Source organism: Nerophis lumbriciformis, linkage group LG04 (assembly GCF_033978685.3).
Source record: "Nerophis lumbriciformis linkage group LG04, RoL_Nlum_v2.1, whole genome shotgun sequence".
NCBI lineage: Eukaryota > Metazoa > Chordata > Actinopteri > Syngnathiformes > Syngnathidae > Nerophis > Nerophis lumbriciformis.
Window position 1 is genome coordinate 36,634,630 of NC_084551.2, and position 19,776 is coordinate 36,654,405.

Here is a 19,776-nt window from a genome sequence, read left to right on the forward strand (position 1 = left end):
ATCTTGCCGCCTGACGTTCTACATCATTTTATTTTAGACCTTTAACATCAAAACTGTAGCCGCCATTATGATGTGCAGTGCTGTTTTTAAATGACCGTAAGCCTTGAACTATAGAAAGTATTTCAATGGTTGAAATCTGTGCTTTTGGGTGTGGTACGAGTTATTACGGTAATCTATGTCACAGCAGCTCAGACGAGGAACAAAGCAGGGTGTGCGGGGTTTGTTTTCAGAGCAGCCAGCCCGAAACGCATGTGTCAGGAACAGATGCAGAAACACATTTTCACAACAAATTTCTGCATAAAAGTGATAATATATCATATTGTAGGTGTTTATTACCCTTTGCATTCATATTTTGCTGTTTGTTACATTTTTGTTGTGCTTTGCTTGATTGTAAAAGATGTCTGAGAAGTAAAAGAGGAGCGGTGTTCATATGTTGTTAATATTCAGTGTTTTATTGTTCATAGAGTTAATATTGTAAATCACACTTTCTTTATTTTAATATACATTTTGGGTGTCCCCATTCAGTAAAAAACTGTAAAATTCCATTCCGTTTTTTTGTGGTGGTCTGTCATAACTTATTTAGAACTTTATCGGATATTGTGACTTTAGGTATTAGTGTTCCTGAAGAAAAAGGGACCCCAACACACATACTGTACAGCAGATTTGTACAGCTAAATATGGTTATATAATTTATACACACGTACACGCGTGTCTGGTTTATACATAGCACAAAGCAAAAATAAACTCTGTATGCAGTGTTATTTCATTTTAAATTTCAAAAGAGTTTGGTGGCTCCCATTGTTTTCTTGAATTTGTGAAACGGGTCAAAATGGCTCTTTGAGTGGTAAAGGTTGCCGACCCCTGGCCTAGTAGTTCAACAGTAATCCCAAAAATGACCTCATTCCAGGTGTCAGGTAAGTGTGGCTGGGCCTTTTCCTGTTTATCACATATTTTGTCCCACACATTTCACAAAGGTGGGCTACACAAAATTGGGTTGGAAAGACCCGTATAATAGACTTGTATAATACTGTATAGCCACTATCCATTTGATTGTCTTGTTAGCTGACTGAATATTGACAAAATATGAATGTAACACCCCCTTTCGATCGACCCATTTTACAATCAAGTGAAACGCAACAAAAATGCAACAAACAGTGAAATATGAACGCGAAGGGTACAAAATAAACCCACCTACAATCTGATATATGTGATATATCACTAAGCTTGAGAACTTTGTTGTGAAAATCTCCTTCCGCGTCTGTGGAAACGCTTCCCGCCCACACTGCTTGGTGCCTCGTCTGAGCTGCTGTGATGTAACTAATTAGATGACCATAGTAACTAATTAGATTACCATAGTAACTAATTATATGACCATAGTAACGAGTATTTCATGCAAAAGTGCAGATTCCAAGCATTGAAATACTTTGTATAGTTGAAGACTTACGGTCATTAGAAAACATGACTGCACATCATAATGGCAGCTACACTTTCCATCTTATAGATCTCAAAAAATTATTTGGGAATGTCCGGCGGGCCAGATTGAAAAGCTTAACGGGCCGCATGTGGCCCCCGGGCCTTAATTTGCCCAGGTCTGGTTTAGGCTGCTCGCCGGCTCCTCATCACCACTTCAAGATGGCGGCCGAATTTCTCGCGTCACAGCAGCCAATGCTGCGTCTACTTATAAAATGTCTATGTTCTGTCCCACTCCTTAACGTTATTGTTGTGTGTAATATTTGGTGTCTATTGTGTTGGACAAAGACAGAGTTACAGTGTGGATGTAAATACAATAGCGCTGCACACACTTGGTCCCAGACAGGTGTAAACAAACACAGCTTATTAGCATTAAAGCTACACGCACACAAAACAGAGTGTTGCTTTGCGAAAGGTACATTCATGCGTTCGAACTTTCTGCATTAAGACGAGGTTTTGAACACAAACTTCCAAAACACTACTGAGGCACCTCAGGGACCTATTTAATAGGGTTTAAATAATATGGGACCTGTAAATAAGTGTGACAATTGAGGAGAAAGGTGTCTGCATGTGCAAGTAAAACACCAATGGTAGACCACAACAATGCTGTATCATACAGTGTCAACTTTTAACATATGTACAATTACTGCACGACTAAACTAGGCATGGGTACCTTTCACATTAGAATCATTACAGTACAAATTCCTGTAACTAGGAATCAATATTGGTACTCAACATTATTAATTTTTAGTGCTTTTATGCATCCTCAAATGTGTTAATAAATTGTTTAATAATAAAACTTCATTTTTTATGTATCATTAACCACTGACCTGATGATGATAACTATGCTGTAAAGTTGTTATATCTTGTTTTCTTACACTTTTGTGTCTCATTTGCAAGTATTGTATAGTAGACTCTGTATGCAATTGCAATTCAAATACATTAGATGGCAGTAGTGTATAGATCAGTGTTTTTCAACCTTTTTTGAGCCAAGGCACATTTTTTTCTTCCGGAGGCACACCACCAGCAGAAATCATTAAAAAATGAAACTCAGTAGACAATAAGAAGTTGATGTCGCAATTGTTGGATATTAATTTAAACCATAACCAACCATGCATCACTATAGCTCTTGTCTAAAAGTAGGTGTACTGTCATGACCTGTCACATCACGCCGTGACTTATTTTTAGTGTTTTGGTGTTTTCCGGTGTGTAGTGTTTTAGTTATTGTCTTGCGCTCCTATTTTGGTGGCTTTTCCTGTTTTGTTGGTATTTTCCTGTAGCAATTTCATGCCTTCCTTTGAGCGCTATTCCCCGCACCTGCTTTGTTTTAGCAATCAAGAACATTTAAGTTGTTGCTATCTTTTTTTGTGTGGACATTGTTGATTGTCATGTCATGTACGGATGTACTTTGTGGACGCTGTCTGCTCCACACGCTGTAAGTCTTTGCTGTCGTCCAGCATTCTGTTTTTGTTTACTTTGTAGCCAGTTCAGTTTTAGTTTCGTTCTGCATAGCCATCCCTAAGCTTCAATGCCTTTTCTTAGGGGCACTCATCTTTTGTTTATTTTTGGTTTAAGCTTTAGATACCCTTTTACCTGCAAGTTGCCTCCCGCTGTCGCCTGCATATTGTCATCACGACAACGCATCGTCGTTGTTACCGACATCTATAAAGCAATTAGCTACCCGCTGCCACCTACTGATATGGAAGAGAATAACATGGTTACTCTGCCGAGCTCCAGACAGTACAGACACACAACAATGGCACATTATTTACAGATTATAATTACTGGTTTGCAAAACATATTTTTAACCCAAATAGGTGAAATTACGGCACACCCACAAAACCCTGGTATAGATTATGGTGTTGCCACAGCCAGAATTAGTCTTTGAATGTGCCTGTCTTTAATTTTGTTGGGCCCTTAAGTGTTGATACTGTAAGTGTTGTATTTAATAAATAAATGATAAATGGGTTATGCTTGTATAGCGCTTTTCTACCTTCAAGGTACTCAAAGCGCTTTGACAGTATTTCCACATTCACACACACATTCACACACTGATGGCGGGAGCTGCCATGCAAGGCGCTAACCAGCAGCCATCAGGAGCAAGGGGTGAAGTGTCTTGCCCAAGGACACAACGGACGTGACTAGGATGGTAGAAGGTGGGGATTGAACCCCAGTAACCAGCAACCCTCCGATTGCTGGCACGGCCACTCTACCAACTTCGCCACGCCGTCCCCACACTTGCTGTTTAATTGTAACATGCATTTTAATTGTAATTTTCATTACCAAAATTTGGAGGTAGATTGTACAATATACCGGTATTGGTATAGTACCGCAATAGTAATGAATCATATTTGGTACTATACCACCTATAAAAAGTACCGGTTTTGTTTGTTTACTTACTACAAAAAGACAAGTTGTCTTGTATGTTCACTATTTTATTTAAGGACAAACTTGCAATAAGAAACATATGTTTAATGTACTTTTTGTTAAAATTAAAAAAAAAATAATGCAATTTTTTGTGGTCCCCTTTATTTAGAAAAGTACCGAAAAGTATCGAAATACATTTTGGTACTAGTACCAAAATATTGGTATCGGGACAACACTATTTGAAGGTTTTGAATTTGCCATGTAAAATCGCTAATGCTAATCTGTAGAATATCTATAGCAAATCTAATATAAATTAGCATTGGGCGAGCGTATTTTGGAAAAGAGGAACCTTACTTTTGAGCATCTTCTTCTTGCTTTGATTGCATTAAAACATTTAACATCACCTCGAGTGTTTGCCCGCCACGTGCTTGAGCCGGTACCGAGTCTGCAACCAGATGTGACATTACCTGCAACAAAAGGCACCTTTCGACTTTAACGTGAAGTGGGGTACTGATGGAATTTGGTCAGTGCCTATAATAGTGCCAAATGTAGTACCCCGTGATGTTCTCCCCATGACTGCGTGGGTTCCCTCCGGGTACTCCGGCTTCCTCCCACCTCCAAAGACATGCACCTGGGGATAGGTTGATTGGCAACACTAAATTGGCCCTAGTGTGTGAATGTTGTCTGTCTATCTGTGTTGGCCCTGTGATGAGGTGGCGACTTGTCCAGGGTACCCCGCCTTGCGCCCGAATGCAGCTGAGATAGGCTCCAGCACCCCCCGTGACCCCAAAAGGGACAAGCGGTAGGAAATGGATGGATGGATAGATCTCTTATAGACCCACACATTTTTTGCATGTTGTGTTTTTGTTTTTTTGTTTTTTTTACAAAGTGACACCGCTCCTACTGGCCTGGCATGCATATTACAGCAAGGTTGTTTCAACAATGTCTCTATGAGCAGAGAAGACATTACTTCAAGAATTTTGTTGTGTAAATCTACCGTTGACAAAGGTCGGTGTGCAGAAGAAGAGTGTGTTGCTATGCGGCTCACGGGAACATAAAAAAAAACACTGTCTTCTCATCCCTTGATTATACATACACACATGCACCTCTTTGTGTGAACTAATAAACCCAGCTTCGGCCAATTAAAATTCCGGTACAATCCGACGTTGCTGATTGAGAGAGAGCACATGGCTTCACACTGGCGACTGCACTCACCCCATTGCCTCCTCATTACATCTGCTGAAGGGAGCTAATGAGAGAGCAGACCGACGTCTGACCACAGTCTGCAGTTTAACATCTAAACACAAGGCATCTCCATCCACATCGCCCACAGTGTCGGGCTCAAAAATCTGCCCGCCACATGTGTAATTAACCGCTTTCTGGCATCTCGCCGCAGCCATTCTTTCGGTATCAGATCACAGGCGTCTCTGTGGGGCTATGCAAACCAGCTCCGAGCTTCCTTACTGAAAGCCACGATGCAGGAATGACAAGGAAGACGATATTGTTGTCAAAACAGACAACATGTAAACAAGTTAGTCTTCCGGGCTCTGCGATGGGGAGGGGGAGATGTTTGTATCTGTTTGACGCGACACCTCTGCCAAGCGTCTCAAAAGCTTCAGTCAACTGGTAGACTTTCATGTGGGTTAAAGTAACCAGGGGACGCTTTCATAGCGCCCTACCAAGTGACATCAGACATCCCCACACTCCTGCATCCAATCCATCCCTAGAAAACAGTGCACATCTTTGTTCTCCCCCTCACCCCCATCCACCTCACCTACTTCCATACTGCATCTCTAAACTCTATGATGCACGCAACTTTTTGAAATCTTCCAGACACAGAAAAAAACAGGTCAGGCTAGCAGAAAAAAAACTGTAGCCTCAGAGTATAAAATACACACAGTATGCGCATTTAAGTCCAAACATATGCTGTAATCATCAAGTTATACAGTATGTTCATCATATTCTCAGGCCATGTTGTGTTCTGAAAATGTGCAATTGGTATCTTCACAACACATACACATTCTATTTCCTCCAAAGTGTTTAGGGCAGGACGATCCCTCTGGCAGCCCGAGGGCCACATCCACCATACCGGCCCTCGAGTTCAGTTGAAAACTTGGGAGACAAACATTTTTGCAGCAAATTCCTACAAACACTCGAGTGCTCCTGTTGTGTAGAATAACTTGGACCACTGTAAACACATTGGCCGATCCTTGCATTGACATTTTAAACTTGTTAGCAAACATCCATCCATCTTCTTCCGCTTATCCGAGGTCGGGTCGCAGGGGCAGCAGCCTAAGCAGGGAAGCCCAGACTTCCCTCTCCCCAGCCACTTCGTCCAGCTCTTCCCGGAGGATCCCGAGGCGTTCCCAGGCCAGCTGGGAGACATAGTCTTCCCAACGTGTCCTGGGTCTTCCCCGTGGCCTCTTACTGGTCGGACGTGCCCTAAACCTCTCCCTAGGGAGGCGTTCGGGTGGCATCCTGACCAGATGCCCAAACCACCTCATCTGGCTCCTCTCCAGCGGCTTTACTTTGAGCCTCCACCCGGATGGCAGAGCTTCTCACCCTATCTCTAAGGGAGAGCCCCCCCACCCGGCGGAGGAAACTCATTTCGGCCGCTTGTATCCGTGATCTTGTCCTTTCGGTCATGACCCAAAGCTCATGACCATAGGTGAGGATGGGAACGTAGATCGACCGGTAAATTGAGAGCTTTGCCTTCCGGCTCAGCTCCTTCTTCACCACAACGGATCGATACAGCGTCCGCATTACTGAAGACGCCGCACCGATCCGCCTGTCGACCTCACGATCCACTCTTCCCTCACTCGTGAACATAGAACACTGAGGTCCAAACTTGTGATTTACATAACTGAGGCGTTCCTCAAGGCAACACTTTGAGTCCTCTCCTTCTTGGCAGTCACCCTTTTCTTTTCGTAATGTGATTTATGATTTTTGTAGCTTGTTTATTTTAGATGCAGTCAGTGGTCATTTGTGCATCTTCTTTAGTTATACTAGTGGTGTTCCTCAAGGTTCCATATTAGGTCCTCTTTTTTTCATAACTTGGGCCAGGGGTCGGCAACCCGCGGCTCTCTTTAGCGCCGCCCTAGTGGCTCTCTGGAGCTTTTTAAAAAATGTATGAAAAATGGAAACAGATGAGGGGGGAAAAATGTATATTTTTTGTTTTAATATGGTTTCTGTAGGAGGACAAACATGACACAAGCCTCCCTAATTGTTACAAAGCACACTGTTTGTATTAAACATGCTTCACTGATTCGAGTATTTGGCGAGCGCCGTTTTGTCCTACTAATTTTGGCGGTCCTTGAACTCACCGTAGTTTGTTTACATGTATAACTTTCTCCGACTTTCTAGGACGTGTTTTATGCCACTTCTTTTTCTGTCTCATTTTGTCCACCAAACTTTTAACGTTGTGCATGAAAGGTGAGTTTTGTTGATGTTATTGACTTGTGTGGAGTGCTAATCAGACATATTTGGTCACTGCATGACTGCAAGCTAATCGATGCTAACATGCTATTTAGGCTAGCTATATGTACATATTGCATCATTATGCCTCATTTGTAGCTATATTTGAGGTCATTTAGTTTCCTTTAAGTCCTCTTAATTCAATTTATATCTCATGACACACTATCTGTATGTAATATGGCTTTTAATTTTTTTGCGGCTCCAGACAGATTTGTTTTTGTATTTTTGGTCCAATATGGCTCTTTCAACATTTTGGGTTGCCGACCCCTGACTTGGGCTATTCAGCGGTCAGTTAAAAAACAACTCGTGAAGGTCAGAAGGTCCTTAAAAACAACAGCTGGCACGCAAATCGCCAGCTGACAACTGGTGAGATAATTGCCAGTAGGTAACTATCCATCCATCCTTTTTTTACAGCTTGTCCCTTTCGAGGTGTCAGTTGGTGCTGGAGCCCATCCCAGCTGCATTCGGGCAGAAGGCGGTGTACACCCTGGACAAGTCGCCACCTCATCACACGGCCAACACAGATAGACAGACAACATTCACACACTAGGGCCAATTTAGTGTTGCCAATCAACCTATCCCCAGGTGCATGTCTTTGGAGGTGAGGGGAAGCCGGAGTACCCGGAGGGAACCCACGCAGTCACAGGGAGAACATGCAAACTCCACACAAAAAAATCCAGAGCCCAGGATCGAACTCAGGAACTTCGTAATGTGAAGCACACGTACCAACCCCTGTTCCACCATGCTGCCCAGCAGGTACTGTAACTAATAACGAGCTATCTTAAATGCTAACATGGATATAATAATATAATAATTTATTCATGATTTTACTTTAAACTTGCAAGTTACATTGAGTCTGGTGTCCATAGTGTCCATCAGGGGCAGCGCTCCAATGGTAGGGCGGCCGTGCCAGCAACTTGAGGGTTCCAGGTTCAATCCCAGCTTTCGCCATCCTGGTCACAGCCATTGTGTCCTTGGGCAACACACTTCACCCACCTTGCTCCCAGTGCCGCTCACACTGGAGTATGAATATGAATGAATGTTGGGTGGTGGGTGGAGTGGCCATAGGTGCTAATTGGCAGTCTATTCCATCAGCCAGGGCAGCTGTGGCTACAAATGTAACTTACCACCATCAATGTGGAGTGAATGAATGATGGGTTCTCACTTCTCTGTGAAGAAGAGAAAAGTGCTATATACTATGAATCAAATCCATTATAATTAGTAGTAGTAGTATTATTATATGCCACTGCTATTTCTAAACTACATTACAGTGTGTAATGTGTATTTAAATACACTTACATTTGTGAAAAATAACCTGGGGGATATAAAAGATAATAAAAAAAACATAAAAATAAATAAAAGACCCCCATGCAGTGCCTCTGCGGACCCATACTTGCCAACCTTGAGACCTCCGAATTCGGGAGATGGGGTGTGTATATTGTAGCGCCCCGGAAGAGTTAGTGCTGCAAGGGGTTCTGGATATTTGTTCTGTTGTGTTTATGTTGTGTTACGGTGCGGATGTTCTCCCGAAATGTGTTTGTCATTCTTGTTTGGTGTGGGTTCACAGTGTGGCGCATATTTGTAACAGTGTTAAAGTTGTTTATACGGCCACCCTCAGTGTGACCTGTATTACTATTGATCAGGTATGCATTGCATTCACTTATGTGTGTGAAAAAGCCGCATATAATATGTGACTAGGCCGGCACGCTGTTTGTATGGAGGTAAAGCGGACGTGACGACAGGTTGTAGAGGACGCTAAAGGCAGTGCCTTTAAGGCACGCCCCCATTATTGTTATCCGGGTGGAAATCGGGAGAAATTCGGGAGAATGGTTGCCCCGGGAGATTTTTGGGAGAGGCACTGAAATTTGGGAGTCTCCTGGGAAAATCGGGAGGGTTGGCAAGTATGTGCGGACCCCAGGGGTCACAGACCCCCTGTTGAAGACCTCTTCTGTAGAGGACGCTGGTTCTGCAGAATATAGAAAATAAGACTAATAGTGAAGGGAGATGTCCGGCTCCCCGGTCCTTAGCTTTCTGGAAATAGTTGAATATCCCTGCTCTAAGGTGACACTTTTTGATTGATTGATTTAGACTTTTATTAGTAGATTCCACAGTACAGTACATATTCCAAACAATTGACGGTAACACCCGAATAAGTTTTTCAACTTGTTTAAGTCGGGGTCCACGTTAATCGGTTCATGGTAACACATACGCAAAGTTACCTGACACCTTCAGGAAGGCGCCGGGGGAAATCTTTTAAGGCCTCCAGGTGACTTATTAATTGTGCAGGATTGGGGGAGGGGAGGCAATTGCTAACAGAAGCACGCCTCAAGTGGTGTCAGTGTAAAGAAAGGAACACCGCTTGGTAAACACACGACGTAGTCGCCACCGCAGAACGAAACCGGAGAGCGCGGGGTAAAAGACCTCCATTCCAACAGAAACCAACCTGGCCTTGACTCAAAACCAGATGTAAGTGGTTAAGCTGTGAAGAGGCAGTGAAAAGGATGATGTGTGGGGGTGGTGGTTGCAGGACTTTGGCCTCCTCTCTTACAAGACGGTAAAAGAACAATGGATGGATGGAAGACGTGTAAGCTGTCTTCCCTGGTGGTTCACCAAGGCCTTGGCTTTCATGGCTTGTTCAGATTTAGAAGCAACATTTCCATTAGGATGCCAAACAGTCTGTTGCCTTACTAAAATGTTTATTAACTGTACAGGCAAATCTTTAGGCGACATATTGACATTGTTAACAAAACTAAAGATACAGTTACCACCATTCTTAGCAGCGAAAGTAAGCGATATTTGGAATTGCCATATCGGTGTAAAAAGATGTTAATAACTAACAGTGGTGGGCCGTCAAGGCCAGCAAGCTTATGTTGCCATGCTGTACCAAATCTGCCCGAGGCCTTCAGAATCAACAATGTGGGCGTCCGTGCACTGTAAGTGAACGGGGACATAGAATGGATAGACAATTGCGATAGCCAATCAGATCATGAGTGGTTGTCAGTAAGGCCTTCTAGATGGCCTCACGTTGAACGTGACATTTACGCGTCCTGTGATTGGATACTCACTGGGACCGTTAGCGGATGAAACACATAGAGTTGATAGACAGTTGCGATAGCCAATCAGATCACAAGTTGTTGACAGTAGCCTAGCAACAACTTGTAGGGATGATGTTTGATAAAAAATTATCGAGTTCGAGCCTATTATCGAATCCTCTTATCGAAACGATTCCTTATCGATTCTCTTATCGAGTCCAGATAGGTTGTTGTATATGGAAAAAAACACCCAATATTTGGTTTAACAAAAGCTCACTTTTATTATATAAGAAAAAAATAAAATCTAATAAATAAATAAATATTGACTGTTACCCCTCTAAAAAAATAAAATAAAATAAATAAATATTGACTGTTGTTACCCAAAGTATATATTAAATGGGATTTTTCAGAAAAACAAATATATACAGTAACACAAAAACAACAAAAAACAACCACAAAAATTGTATGAAGAGAAAAGTTGTTTGCAAATGTGGTTACAATGCTAAAAAATGAAAAATTAAAGCTAAAAAAAGAAATACACTTTATTGAGTTAACATTATTTCTTTATAGGGGGATAGATGTGATGTTATGAGCTAGGCAATATAACAACTACACTACCCAGCATGCAGCGGGAGTGACGAGCATGCGCGGTAGCCCCGAAAAGTGTTGTTGCATGTCGCCACCCGGCAGCTAAGAATGAGGTTATGAGCACGCTGTGAAAGTAAACGTCAAGAACTCAGCCAACACGCCTCGTCTGCATTATTTATAATTAGACAGACAACACATATACAGTGTGATTTTGTTGTGTTTACAAGGAAAGACAAACAAAAGTTTAAAAAGGGAGATCATGTCATATACTGTATGTTGTGTATATATATATATGTGCTGCGGTTGCTTTAAGAACGTTGCGACAGCTGCCGTAAAGGAGGTGCGTTGCTAGCCTGGTTGCTATGTTTCCGGTTGGTCGTAAAAGTGTTGGTCATGTGTTTGTACCCTGCTCAAATCTCTCAGTAAAGTTATTCATTGGATTATACCTTTTGTTTTGAACTTTATTACGCCGTGGAGCGCTTTTTCCGGTCCATTGTTTTTCCTGCTTTTGCTATCTGCGCCTAATGACTGAGCTACGTGACGTCATTTCATTTCTGGTCGGGACGGGATTCGTTCCGAGGGATTCAAATAAAGAACCAACTCTTTTCTTTACCATAGTGGTCTCGATAACGGGTACCGGTTCTCAAAAAGGGATTCGAGTCTGAGGACTCGGTTCTTTTCTTATCGAACAACTGGGAAAACCGGTTTCGAGTATCATCCCTACTCACTTGTCATTCCAAAGTGAGTATCCATTCACAAGTAGCAATTTAGTGCCGTAGCCAGACCGGGATAGCAGAGAAGGAGAACAAAACGTTGATTAGGTGGCAAATATATATTTGCAAGGCCATTTTCAAGAAAGATAATTAAAGAGAAACTACATCTTGTGAGACGATGTCGGCCAACCCCGGAAGCTAGCTCAGCTGTTCTGGCGATGAAATGGGGAAATGTCCGCCATTTCCACTGGAATAAGCCGACTACGAGGGGTACCACTGGCTTATACGGCGTCAAATAGGTTCTACAAATTGTGAGTTCAAATATTTTATTTTTTCACTTTTAATATGTGTTTTTCAATTTGAATTTTGACAGTACAACAGAAGATATGTTTTAATTGATTTTTAAATGCACCAGAAAATAACCCCTTTTGATGTTGATGTGATTCAAAGCCCAGTAGGTTGTATATGTGTTTCTGTATAGTATTTCTCCAGCAATGGTCATGTGGTATGTCCTGGGCATGACGTTAAAGTGCATCCGGCAGTGGATGCTCCTCTATGAGGTCTTGGGGCACAAGGAGGTTAACCCCTTTACCAGGTGGCCCTTGGCAAAGGCCTAGTACCTGACTGCCCCCTAGCCAGAGATACGGTGAAGACCTCAACGGCGGAGCAGGCGGAAGACGGTAGATTTAAGAACTACCACAACGGCTGCGATGGCGGAAGAAGGCTGCAGCAGAAAAGGGTCCCCAGTCGTCTTGGACTCCATGCCACTGGACCCTGACCCGATTCTGTCAACGATCGTGTGGTGACTGTCTGTGCACCAGTCTCCCCACGTTAAACAAAGTCACGCACAGGCATCCTCCATAAAGGGATACACCCCTACCAGAAGGATCGTCATACTCATTCGAGTGACCGCCGATGATGGTCATGTGGTGATATCAATTATGGTATTTTGAGAGGTAATCATTGAAGTCGGACATCACTGAAGGCCTAGGTGGGAAACGCACGTCCCGCCACTGATAACTAAACTGTAGATCTGAATGAGACTTCACTTCTTAACGATTGTTGAGTTTGGCCCTTCTACTGTAATAAGTGTCACAAAAGTTTTCAAAAACATGTCAACAATTTGAAGCCCGCTATTCTGAGGTCTCATGTGACATTCTGCACAATGGCAATCCATCGTTTACAATAGATTTCACGGGAAATGCTGTAAAAAGCTAAAGAAAAAAAAAACTTCACATCCGAATTGCAATTCTTATTTATTCCGATTCTAAATCAATTATAATTATTACAAACTTAAGAATCAACATTTAAAAATATTTTTTTAGGCCATCTTGTCCGCACCAGTCATTCGTCAGCAGCCAAGAGGAGCTTTTTGTAACCTGTAATCGGGTTTGGAAAGGTTTTATCATTTTTATACCGATAATATGTTGCAATAATCAGTTTAAATCAAGAATCATGTTGAATCGAAAACTGATTCTGAATCGAATAGTCACCTCAATAATCTGAATCAAATCAAATTGTGAAATGTTTCCATATCTGCCAGTCCTTTGAGGCTCAATATATTGAGGTGTCGTCTGACATTATATGCTACGCGATGCATTTACTGGAATGTATGTAAAAAAAACTAATTACAAAAAGTCAAGAAAAGCAAAACACATGCTCGTCGCTTGTACTGAGGTAATGCGCAACATTCCGAGCAATAGCTGTCCATCTCCTGGGATTTTAAAAAAAAGAGTAAAAAACGCCATAAATATCCCAAAAAATCTGAACACATTTCTCTCTTTTTGTGCTAGCTATATTGAGGTATCACATAGCTTTATCTGCAATTGCTATCCATTTTTTTGGATGTGTGGCAAAAAAGGTAAAGAAAAGTCACGCTTGAGCATGGTTGCATTTAGCGTGACACCAGGGTGCAGAGACAGGAGGCTGAGAGCAGATCAGAAGGTCAACAATGTAACTTTGATGCTCGTTATATTGAGGTTTTGCGTAGCATTATTTGCAATTGGGATCCATTTTTTGGAATACGTATCGCAAAAAAGTCACAAAGAAAAAGACACCATGACTTTGTTTGATTCCAGTCAATCTTTAAGAAGAAGAGTGGCAAACATGCCACCAAAAACAAAGAAAAAGCAATGCTAGTCCTTTGACGCCTGCCTATACTGAGGTCTGAGCAATAGCAGTCCATCTTCTGGTATAAAGCACTAAAAATTCATAAACATACAAAGAAAAGACCAAAAAATGCCACGAACATCCATTCGGTCCTTTGATGCTAGCTATACTGAGGTATCGCGTAGCAGCACATGCAACTGGCGGTCGGAATGACCCCAGGATGCAGAGACAGAAGGCAGAGAGCGGATCAAACAGTCATTTAATGAAGTACCATATAGGAGAAAATAATGCAGTTTGTGCAAACGGCAACGTGAGACATGAACATAAGACAGTAAACTAGTGTCGAGACGTAGGCGACACTGGTAGATAAACCCTATTGATTGGCAATCAGGGACAGGTGAGGAGAATAGCGTTTAGAAGCATGGGTAGAGTAACTGCAGAACAAACTAAAACAGGGAGAAAGACTAAAGAAAGGCAAAAGAACATTAAACCCGAAAACTGTCATGCAGACTGTGACAAGAAAAAGACATAACGTTGAAGTTTAATTCCAGTCCATCTTTAAAGGGGAACTGCACTTTTGTTGGAATTTTGCCTATCGTTCACAATCATCAGGAGAGACGAGAACACGTTTTTATTTGTTTTGGATTTTAAAGAGGATATTAAAAACACTTGCAAGATGCGGCTAATGGGAGTCACTATTGTAGTCTTCAAAGCCTCTAAAACAACTTCAATTGTACAATATTTACCGTATTTTGGTCAGCGCATTTATTTCCGTTTCCATAGCAACACACTTCCGACTTCCGGTAACAAATGCGTGTTCCTACTTGCAGGAACAAACTCACGTGTTTTCTAATCATGGCATGCTTGGTAACAGACAACAAAACGACTATTTTTGGACAAATGAGGATTCACAACCTTATCTTTTTGAAGCTGAATATACGGAGGATGAACTAGTGGTTATAGAGAAAGAAGAGTGTGAAACATTGGAGCAGACGGAAGCCGAGAGAGTGAGGCCGGCGTGACTTTGACACTCTAAATGTAGAACTTGGAGCCAAGCTAAGCAGACATAAAGGGAGTGCTTACCCAAACTAAACCGGAAAAAATATTGCACCAAACAGACAACTGTCCGTCGAGTGAGTTACTATAATATTGATCATGATACATGCAGCATGTTATGCTATTGTTAGTACAGCTACATACACTGTCGACCAAGCTGTGTACAAACAAAACATGAAATGTGGGCTAACACTTAACAGATAATGTAATATGATTGTTCATGTTTTTCAGTCAGTATAGGTTGGTGTTGTGCATTATAAACTCAAAAGCCATTCAGCTGTTCACACAGCAGCTACCTTACGACTTGCCGTAGCTATCTTACGGCTAACACTGTAGCATGCCGTCGCAAGACAATGTGTTACTAGGCTAGAAAAAGACTTCCTCAGTGTTTGCGCTTACAATAACAATGTTGCTACAACTTGGTTATTATACAGGTTACGGAACATAAATGAAGTGTTGTTGGCGGTTTTTGAATTCATTTTTATAGTGAATTAGCGGCTGAATGGATTGATCCAGTGGTGGGCTGTGCGTTTCCCACCTAGGCCTTTAATGATCTACAACTTCAATGATTATCTCTCAAAATACCATAATTGATGTCACCACATGACCATTGCTGGAGAAATATTATACAGAAACACATTTACGCCCTACTGGGCATTAAATCACATCCACCGTATACAAAACGGATTGTTTTCTGGCGCATTTAAAAATCTATTAAAACGCATCAAAACTGTCAAAATTAAAATTGCAAAAAACATATTAAAAGTGAAAAAATTAAATATTTCAACTCACAATTTGTAGAACCTATTCGATGCCGTACAAGCCAGTGGTACCCCTCGTAGTCGACTTATTCGAGTGGAAATGGCGAGACATTTCCCCATTTCATCGCCAGAACAGCTGAACTAGCTTCCGGGGTTGGCCGACATCGTCTCACAAGATGTAATTTCTCTTTAAATATCCTTCTTGAAAATGGCCTTGCAAATCTATATCTGCCACCTAATCAACGGTTTGTTCTCCTTCTCTGCTACCCCGGTCTGGCTACGGTGCAACACTTCCTGCTTCCTGCTAAATTGAAACTTGTGAATGATACTCACTTTGGAATGACAAGTGAGTATCCAATCACAGTCTCGTTAACATCAAGCTACCCAGATAGGCTACTGTCAACAACTTGTGATCTGATTGGCTATCGCAACTGTTTACCAGCTCTAAGTGTTCTCAAATTCATCCGCTAACGGTCCCAATGAGTATCCAATCACAGGACGTGTAAATGTCACGTTCAACGTGAGGCCATCTAGAAGGCCTTACTGACAACAACTCATGATCTGATTGGCTATCGCAATTGTCTATCATTGAATGTCTCCGTTCACTTACAGTGCACGGATGCCCGCATTTGTTGATTCTGAAGGCGTCTGGCAGATTTGGTGCAGCATGGCATCATAAGCTAGCTGAATTCTGATTGGATAAAAACTAAAAACAACAGCACTGGAATATATGATAAGATAAAAAATCATTTTATCTTGAATTATGATCACGATCATTATGTTAGGCCAGCAGAGAAGGCCTTGATGGTCCTGGTGGCCAGTGTTGGGTTAGTTACTGAAAACCAGTAACTAGTTTCAGTTACTAGTTACTTTATTTAAAAAGTAACTCAGTTACTAACTCAGTTACTTACACCAAAAAAGAATGCGTTACTGTGAAAAGTAACTATTTAGTTACTTCTTTTTTTTTTTTTAGGGCTCCCATTAATGCCTTTTTAGCTTTTATTTCAGTACTGTTATTGCACTGGAGAATAATACAATCTGTTGACATGCATTTGCATCACTGAACTCTGCTAAGCAATGTGGTCTACATACAACACACAAAGACAAAGATATGTTTCAAAGGGCCAATTTATTTCAGGCAAGAACAAATTGACAAAACTATTTTAAATAGCTGCAACATAATGGCACTTTAACTTTAAGTAGATAGGATCTTTGATCCAAGACACAACCTACATTTAACTAAAATGTTATTTTCTTTGTGCTCGACAAAAGAAAAGTATTGAGAATGTCTCCATGTTAAGAAACTTGACTTCTGGCTTTGCCATGATGTCTTGTTAGTTGTTATGAGAGTAGCGTATGTGTGTGTGTGTGTGTGTGTGTGTGTGTGTGTGTGGCCCTTTAAAGATATGGCAGCACGTGAGGTGAGTGACATCAGTGAGTGAGTGGGCGAGAGAGGTGAGCAAGCGGCAACAGTGAGTGCGTGCAGGTGCTCTAGCTTGGTGGATGGCTGCGTCCAATAAAGTCACAAAGTTGCAACAAACCGCCGGCCTCGTGAAGGTTGTTAGCCCCGAAGTACATAGGCCCTGGAGGAACGTCTCCCCTGCGTCCCTCAACTACGGTCTGGGAGCTCCCACCCGGCCCCCACCCACACAAAGCACGCCTTTTCTTTTCCTTGTGACACAGAAGGACGACACCGCAGCGCTCCAATAAAACACACTCAGATCTTCTGTTTCTAGCCGATACTACATAAAAAAGAACGTAAAATAACGCAGTAACGCATCATGTAGTAACGGTAACTGAGTTACTGAATATAAAAAAATAACGCGTTAGATTACTAGTTACCACCGAAAATAACGGCGTTACAGTAACACGTTAGTCCCAACACTGCTGACGGCACACCACTGGATTGATTCCAGTAGCTGCATTGCTAGCCACCTAAAACGAGCCAATTTTTACACATTTAAATGCAAAACAAACAAAAACTTTTTGTCTTCTTGTCTCTAATAAGGATTTTGAACAATAGGCAAAATTCCAACAAAAAGTACAGTTCCTCTTTAAGAATGACAATGCCACAAAAAGTGGTCAAATGTATACAACGAGTCCTCTGTTATTTATGTTTGAGGTACATTTTTCCCAAATATTTGGTATTTATTGAGGAATGTGATCAATGCATCGGTTTGACACGACATGTCTTTCCCGGAATGGCATTGAGATGAGAAGACAAAAGCACGCTGTCAACTGGACAGGCTCCACATGTCCAAGATATGACTCTCACAGGCCAGAGCGACCGTGTTTGAGGTCAAACAGGAGGCAGAAACTCTCTCTTGGCAGGACATGAATCACAGGGGGTGAAGCCTCTTCCTAGTCCTACAACAACAGCTGTGGTTTAGCGAGTGGGGGGTGATGAGAATAGTTGACTATTGACATAAGAGCAGTACCTAAAACCACAAAAAGGCACCTGCTCCTTCCACAATTGACGAGATCTTCTAATACCGACGCCCAGTCCCTTCCCAGACTTGCTTATCCTCTCACTTTGATTTGACCTGCTGGCTGGTATAAACAAAGATTAGCAGCGCGAGCTGACCACCATGCATCTGTCAGCGATGCTGTAATCAGCTGCACTTCATTAAAGCCAGCGTTGATGGCAGCGTGATGTAGTGGAGGAACCTTTTCTCAGCTGTCACACTGCTGCTACACCACGCATCTCCTTCCACCTGGCCGTGAATCTGGGTGTTAAATGCTGTAGCAGTTGACCATGCACTCTCTTTGATCAATGAAAATAAAATAATGGTAGAGACTAACATAATGCTGACAGTTATTCCAATAATAAACAATGGATATATTTAAATACTTCGTTCAAGTATCAAGGACAGCTTTAAAAACAAAACAAAAAACAGGCTTTGCTAAACATCTTAAAAGACAGTCTGTTTTTTTTTTTTATTGATTGAAACTTTTATTAGTAGATTGCACAGTACAGTACATATTCCGTACAATTGACCACTAAATGGTAACACCCGAATACGTTTTTCAACTTGTTTAAGTCAGGGTCCACGTAAATCAATTCATGGTGCTCTGTCAACTATCCGTCCGTCAGCTACAGACGGATAGGGGCGGTAAGTTTGATCTTTGTATTAATCCTCAGCGGATATGCTAACTTAGGGGGATGTAGCTGTTCAAATTCGAGTGTAATGTTAGCACCGTAGCTCCTACAGCTACACTAACATTTGTGTCCCCCCTCCTTAATGTTATGTTGTATATGTATGTGATTAGAGATGTCCGATATTATCGGCCGATAAATGCTTTAAAATGGAAATTATCGGTATCGGTTTTTTTGCTATCGGTATCGTTTTTTTTTTTTTTTTTTTTTTTTTTTTTTTTTTTTTTTTAAATTAAATCAACATAAAAAACACAAGATACACTTACAATTAGTGCACCAACCCAAACCCCCCCACCCCATTTACACTCATTCACACAAAAGGGGTTGTTTCTTTCTGTTATTAATATTCTGGTTCCTACATTATATATCAATATATATCAATACAGTCTGCAAGGGATCAAATCAAATCAAATCAAATCAAATTAACTTTATTTATAAAGCACATTTAAAATTTACCACAGGGGTAGCCAAAGTGCTGTACAATGAACAGGTTAAAAGATAAAACGAGTACCGAGCAAACACAACACAACACAAACAGAACACGATAAAAAAATAAATAATTAAAATAGAATAAATAAAAACATAAAAACATAAAAACAGGTTCACAGCAGGTGTATTATGGGGCGCCATTGCAGGATGGATATCACTCAGTGTTAAAAGCCATGGAATAAAAGTATGTTTTTAAGAGAGATTTAAAAACAGGAAGAGAGGAGGCTTGCCTAACACTCAGGGGTAGGTCGTTCCAGAGCTTGGGAGCAGCAACGGCGAAAGCTCTGTCACCTCTAAGCTTCAGCCTTGTGTCAGGGATACAGTCCGTAAGCACACATGATTGTGCGTGCTGCTGGTCCACTAATAGTACTAACCTTTAACAGTTAATTTAACTCATTTTCATTCATTACTAGTTTCTATGTAACTGTTTTTATATTGTTTTACTTTCTTTTTTATTCAAGAAAATGTTTTTAATTTATTTGTCTTATTTTATTTTATTATTATTTTTAAAAAGGACCTTATCTTCACCATACCTGGTTATCCAAATTAGGCATAATAAT

The 19,776-nt window shown here is 41.4% G+C and overlaps 1 protein-coding gene across 1 annotated transcript in view; it reads right to left on the minus strand.

Annotated features, from left to right (window-relative positions):
* The window catches only part of nkd2b (NKD inhibitor of WNT signaling pathway 2b), a 133,885-nt gene that overhangs the window by 23,902 nt on the left and 90,207 nt on the right, over positions 1 to 19,776 (minus strand). The window lies entirely within an intron of this gene.